Raw genomic sequence first — 6,727 nt, 5'->3', positions numbered from 1 at the left:
GAGTAGTTTCCTTCTAATTATCCATATCGAGTACCACAAATTCGACTGGGACAAAGCAGTCCCGTACTCTCACTGGGACATCCTCAGCGATTCCTTCTGGGTGCCGTACTGAGGAGTCAGCCAATTGCAACTGCATGGGTGTTGGTGTCAACTCTGTATAGTTGAGTTGGTCGAAGACTGCCTTCGGCATCACACTGACACTGGCTCCTAAATCACATAAGGCTTTGTCGAAGTTCTGTGCCCCTATCGAGCATCTGATAGTTGGGAATCCTGGATCCTTCTTCTTCTCGGGCAATTGTTGAGATATAGCTGCACTGCATGCCTCAGTGAGCTTGATTACTTCAGTAGTTGGCAGTGGTCGCTTGTTATTGATTATGTCCTTGAGTTAGCGAGCGTAGGTCGGGACCTTCATTGCATCCATCAAGGGCATATTGATGTTTACTTGTTGTATCATCTCAACAAAGCAGTTGAACTGCTCATCTGTACTTGGCTTCTTTGTCCTCATAGGAAGCGGCAATACTTGAGTATCGTAGAATTCATACAGGGCCGTTTTCCCTTCATGAACCTTCTCGGGTTCGTCCTCCTGAGCTGGTTCTTCTGCCACCGGGCTTGCCTTCTTCCTGTTAACATGGTTAGGATAAGGCGAATCTTGAGTCATTTTACCTCCTCGTGTGGTTTTCGCCTTAACGTTCTCCATAGCAGGGGGCATGGCGGCAGCCACTTGAGCTAGTTGAGTCTTAATCATCTTGCTGAAACTCAGCTGGTTCTTCATAGCAGTGGAGAATCCATCCATCTTGGCATGGATGGTCTCCATATATTTGTCTGTAGCGGCCAACTTCTTCTGAAGGGACTCATTGATCTTCGCTTGGCCGTAGACAAGATCTCTCAAGGTAGGTTGGTAAGGATTGAAAGAATTTGAATTGCCATTACCTCCTTGATAATATGGGTGTGGTTGATTCCACCCCTGACCTCCTTGTGGATGAAACCCATTGTTATTGCCATTGAGATATAATGCTTCTTCTTGGGTTTCCAGGCAATTGTCACCCGAATGTTCAACATTCCCATAGACCTCACATGTCATGCGAGTTTTCAAGGCTTAAAGTGTCTGCATCGGAGCCTTATCTTAGGAATAATCCTTGAATTTCTTGAGGAGGAGATCAATCTTCATAGCGAGCATGTCGGCCTCCTTGACGGAGTGCAAGCCTCACTGTCGTGGTTGGAGGCGATCATCGCTCCAACCTTGGTTGGACACCATCTTCTCAATTAATGATGTAGCTCCTTCAATGGTCAGCGAGAAGAAAGCTCCAGTCGCAGTGGTATCCACATGATCACAGGATGATTGCGTCAACCTGTTGTAGAAGTTCTGAAGAATAAGCCAATTGTCCATTCCATGGTGCGGACATGCCAGAATGTACTCCTGAAGTCTCTCCCAAGCTTTAGGAATTGACTCATTTGATGCCTGCTGGAAGTTCGAAATCCATCCACGAAGAGCATTAGTTTTGCTCATCGGGAAGAACTTCGCGAGGAATGCCTTGGCACATTTGTCTCAAGTGTCCATATCAGTCTTGTTAGCATAAAACCATTGCTTCGCTCTCCCCAAGAGAGAGAACGGAAATAGACGGAGGCGGATTTCATCTTTCAATACACCCTTGATAACAGAAGTACTGCAGAGCTCCAGGAACTGCTGGAGATGAGCGCTGGCATCCTCATTGGCCTTGCCACAGAAAGGGCTGGCCTGCACTATCGTAATGACACCCGTCTTGATCTCGAAATTTTCCCCTCCGGTGTTAACCTCGAGCCAGCTGGGGGCCTGGTTAGCAGACGGAGCAGAGTAATCACGGAGTGTCTTCTGGGCCATTGTCGGTTTTTTACCATCGGGTTCTCCGAGGGGTATCCCGAGGAGAGTGGTTATGAGTAGGGACTCGCCGAAATCAGAATGCGATGGTGCAAGGAACACAAGGATTTAGACAGGTTCAGGCCGCCGAAGCGTAATACCTTACGTCCAGTGTGGTGGTTTGTATTCCCTCAGGTATTGTTCGATGTTTTGGAGGGGTCCCTGTTTGCCCTTATATAGTCTGGGGGAATAGGGTTACATGGAAAGTCCTAGCCGAGTACATTTAGAGTCCTACTCCGAGTGGGTCGGGTAGTTTCCTTGTACTTAGGCTAGTTCTACTGCTGTACGAGTAGTTACAGTAGAGGTAGGGCGTACCCATGTAGTACTCCTTAGTCTAGAATATTCCACGCCCGTTAGCAGTCCAGTGGCGCCGGGTCTGACAAGCCCCCAAGCTCTTCGTAGTCGAGTCCTGCAGGCGTTGAGTACTTTTGAAGATGTCCATCGAGTGCCTTTGAGTGCTTCTGGAATCCATTGCTCAGGGTTGGAGTCCTTTGAGTGCCTCGAGTAGTCTTCCGAGTACTTCCCTAGCTGCATCGAGGCTATGAGGTGCTCTAGCCCCGAATTTCTTCTTCTGATACTGGCGCTCCATATGGAGTAGCCCCCGAGCCTAGGTTGAACCGATTGATCAGGCTGAGGGTCATTTCTGTCTTCAAGTCTGGTTTTTAAAAAAGTTCGCCATTTATGATGCCTATCTTGCAGCCCCTGAGCCTTGACTTGAAATCTCTCGATTTAGGGTTAAGGTTCCCAAACCGAGGCGTTCTTTGTGACCTTTGGTTTTCCTGGTATTCCCAGAAATGCCATTGTCCTGTTTATTTAACAGCGGAGATCCGATCTGTGTTTTCATCTTTTCTTGCCTCCGGCCATTTCCTTAGCCTTCTATGTTAGGCTTCGTCTTCTATCTTCCTTTGATTTCTCAGCCTCCAAGCATATGCGTGAGAAGAGGCTCGTGACCTTCCGGATAGCGCCGAAGAAATCCAAGCGCCAAGTGTCCGAGAGGGAGGCGACGATGGCTGATGGGTGGAAGAAGAGTAAGTTGTCGGAAGCTACGATCTCATCTCTTGTTAGTCACCATCTTCTGCAATCTAGAACTTTGTTTCAGTGGCAGTCGGCCGAGGGTCATGGGAGGCCATTTGAAAAAAAACTTCTGAAATTGTTCTTTTCAAAGCCTTTGTTGAGCACGGCCTTGTCATTCCCGCTTGCGACTTTTTGCGGGGTCTTCTTTTCTTCTGTGGTGTTCAGCTTCATTACTTAACCCCTGATTCAATCCTGCATATAGCTATTTTTGTCCAGCTATGTGAGGCATTTCTTGTGATTCATCCCCATTTTGATCTTTTCAAAAGTCTCTTTTCCTTGAATCTGTATCCCAATCTTAGGAATATTGCAAGGGTGGGGGGTGCTGATCTCCAGTTTCACCCTGGCATGGCGGAGAAGTATATCCCGTATTCTTTGCGTCGTCAGATTGGGGATCGGAAAGCGGAGTGGTTTTATATCGATAACCATGCTCCTGCTCTTCCGGAGAGCACTCCTGGACCTCCAAAGCAGCGTCACGAATGGTGTGTGCCTGCTGGTAATGCTGATCAGATGGGAGAGCTTCTCAAGCGGATTGCTAAGCGGCGAAGGGAGGGGGTGACTAGAGCTACAGTTGTGTTGTCTTGGCTTAGGAGACAAATCCAGCCCTTGCAGAGCCGTATCCACCCTGGGTTTGAGTATACGGGATTGTATGATCCCTCTTGATTTTCGTCAGAGAAGACTGGTCGAGATGAGGCTATGGTGCTTCTTTATAACCTTTTTGAGGGTGTTACTTCCATGCCTGAGCTTCTAGATTTATTTCGTGTGAGTAATCTTCTGAAATAGGTAAGGTTCTCTGTCATTGAGTGCTTTTCTGAACTGTCCTTTTGCGCTTTGGCTGACTCTCGGTCTTTTGTAGGATGATTTGTTGGTCTATCGGAGTGATCCTCCGTTGCCAGAGGTTCATCGCCAGAGCCATATGATGCCTAGCGCTCATTTGCATCCTGATTATCGGTCGGATTTGGATCCAACTGTTTCGGAGACTCTGTCAAGTTCTGACTCTAATGATCGTGCTACCGTTGCAGACTTGATGTAGGGTAAGACGGGAGCAGTCGAACTTTTGGCTCGTGAGGGGAGTCCGGGACCCGAAGCCGGCATTAGTTGTCCCAAGAAGCCGAGGACAACTATGCGGAAGAGAAGGGCTAGCGACGATGTCAGGTAACCAGTCGGGTGGTTTTTGTCTCACTCTGAGTTTTTGCTGTCTGACATCTTTGCCTCTGATTTCAGCCCTGGTCCTGTGCCTAAGCATAGGCAAGTGGTTGAGGAGAGGGCTCCTGCTGCTGCTGCTGCTCCTTCTGATGTGGCGGAGTCTTCGAGGAGGGCTGGTGCGGAGGGATCGCAGCCTTCGGAGGGGGTCCCTGTTGGTGAGCCCATCATTCCTCCTTATAATGGTTCAAAGGTTCTTCCATTTGCTCGGCTGCTTCACGAGGATAGGGCAACAGGTATTTCACCAGAAGTTGAGGAGGAGTCAAGTGATAACCTCCTGGAGGAGATTGTGGCGTCTCCCCTCACTTCGAGTGCAATCATGGTGAAGAGCTTGAGGATGATCCGCAGTTGATGGCTAGAAACATGAAGAAGTTCGAGGCTATTGTGCGGGAATTCGCCAAGTTTTCTGTGGTAAGTACTATTGTCGAGTACTTTTTCCTTGTGTGATATTTCTCTGTGGACTGATTGTGTTGTTAAAGCAAATGGCGAACCGGTCATATTTGAAGTCTCAGAATCTTAAAGCGACTGAGGCGGATCGCCAGAAGATAACCCTGCTAGAAGCGGAGAATGCTGCTTTGAAGGACAAAGCCGCGCTCGAGCAGAGGGTCAAGATGCTGAAGGAGGTGATCCAAAAGAACCGAGGTAACCTCTTGATCTTTGTTCTGAGGCTTTCCTTTTTGGTTATACTGGTGCTTACGTCCTTTTTTGTTGTGGTTGCAGACGGTACTGAAGAGCACAAAAGGAGTTGCAGGAGCTTCGGGTGGGGGCTCAGACTGTGGTCGAGTCCGTAGGTTCTGCCGAGGAGTTTGATGGCAGTTTGGCTAATCGGCTGCAGAAGGTTCCTCAGAAGTTTGCCGAGTACTTGGCTGAAGCTTCTAGGAATTGTGTAGCGCAGGCCCTTGGTCTTGTCAAATCATATTGGCCTTGGGCCAAGATAGGTGTCCTTGGCGATGGCATGTGCTCGACTTGTGACCATGACCAATTTGTCAAGTTTGTAGAGGAGGCGGAACCTGTGGCCGACCAAATTGTAAAGTTGATAGATCAGTAGGATGTACTGTATCTTCTTCTTTGTCGTGTAAATATAACTTTTTTGGTCAATGAGTTGGTAGGTTCTTTTTGTAAGAACTTTTCTTGATTGACTGTCTTGTGTGGATGTAAAGATCGTATCTCTTCCTTAATTTCCATCTTCTAGATGAGTAACTCTTCTTGAGACGGTCAAGTACCGTAGTAGTCGATAGTTATTGTCTCATAGACGTGGAGCTTGTCCCATCCGAATGTCGAGTACCGAAGTAGTCGATCAATTGACATCTCGTGGATGATGGAATCCTCTTGGGAAATAGGCAATTTATCCCATCCAAAAGTCGAGTACCAAGGTAGTCGACAGGTTGATGGGGGTACGACTCCTGAAGGAAGTAGAGAGCTTGTCTCTAGGGCCGCGAGGCTCATGTCCCTTAGCCCCAACTACTCGATTCGCCGTGCTTTTGACTTTGAGTGAGCACAGAAAGGTTGGTATTCGAGGTAGCCGATGGAGTTATGACTCCTGAAGAGGGTAGAGAACTTGTCCCTAGGGCCGCGAGGCTCATGGCCCTTAGCCCCGACTACTCGATTCGTCGTGCCTTTGACTTTGAGTGTACAAAAAAAGGTTGGTATTCGAGGTAGCCGATGGAGTTATGACTCCTGAAGAGGGTAGAGAACTTGTCTCTAGGGCCGCAAGGCTCATGGCCCTTAGCCCCGACTACTCGATTCGTCGTGCCTTTGACTTTGAGTGAACAAAGAAAGATTGGTATTCGAGGTAGCCGATGGAGTTACGACTCCTGAAGAGGGTAGAGAACTTGTCTCTAGGGCCGCAAGGCTCATGGCCCTTAGCCCCGACTACTTGATTCGCCGTGCCTTTGACTTTGAGTGAACAAAGAAAGGTTGGTATTCGAGGTAGCCGATGGAGTAACGACTCCTGAAGAGGGTAGAGAACTTGTCTCTAGGGCCGCAAGGCTCATGGCCCTTAGCCCTGACTACTCGATTCGCCGTGCCTTTGACTTTGAGTGGACAAAGAAAGGTTAGTATTCGAGGTAGCCGATGGTGTTACGACTCCTGAAGAGGGTAGAGAGCTTGTCTCTAGGGCCGCAAGGCTCATCGCCCTTAGCCCCGACTACTCGATTTGCCGTGCCTTTGACTTTGAGTGAATAGAGAAAGGTTGGTATTCGAGGTAGCCGATGGAGTTACGACTCCTGAAGAGGGTAGAGAACTTGTCTCTAGGGCCGCAAGGCTCATGGCTCTTAGCCCCGACTACTCGATTCGCCGTGCCTTTGACTTTGAGTGAACAAAGAAAGGTTGGTATTTGAGGTAGCCGATGGAGTTACGACTCCTGAAGCTGTTTTGGGTGCTTGAATTGAACTTCCAAAGTACCATGTTTCTTTATTGAAATTTGAAATCCGGGAGGTGGCCTCTGACAGCTTATGGGTAGAACTTCCTAAGATGCTCGATGTTCCAAGAGATGGGGAATTCCAGTCCGTCCGCGTAGATCAGTCGATAGGATCTTGGTCTTGTGACTTTGGTGACGAT

The 6,727-nt window shown here is 48.5% G+C and overlaps 1 non-coding gene across 1 annotated transcript; it reads left to right on the top strand.

Annotated features, from left to right (window-relative positions):
- Nucleotides 1-1,385: 1,385 nt before the first annotated feature.
- Nucleotides 1,386-1,492, top strand: LOC120658111. Its single transcript, XR_005668523.1, has one exon. It is a non-coding gene; the product is annotated as a small nucleolar RNA R71 (small nucleolar RNA).
- The last annotated feature ends 5,235 nt before the right edge of the window (nucleotides 1,493-6,727 follow it).

This window comes from Panicum virgatum, chromosome 1K (genome assembly GCF_016808335.1).
Source record: "Panicum virgatum strain AP13 chromosome 1K, P.virgatum_v5, whole genome shotgun sequence".
Lineage (NCBI taxonomy): Eukaryota > Viridiplantae > Streptophyta > Magnoliopsida > Poales > Poaceae > Panicum > Panicum virgatum.
The sequence above is the reverse complement of the archived record's forward strand: the minus strand, read 5'-3'. Positions and strand labels throughout refer to the sequence as shown.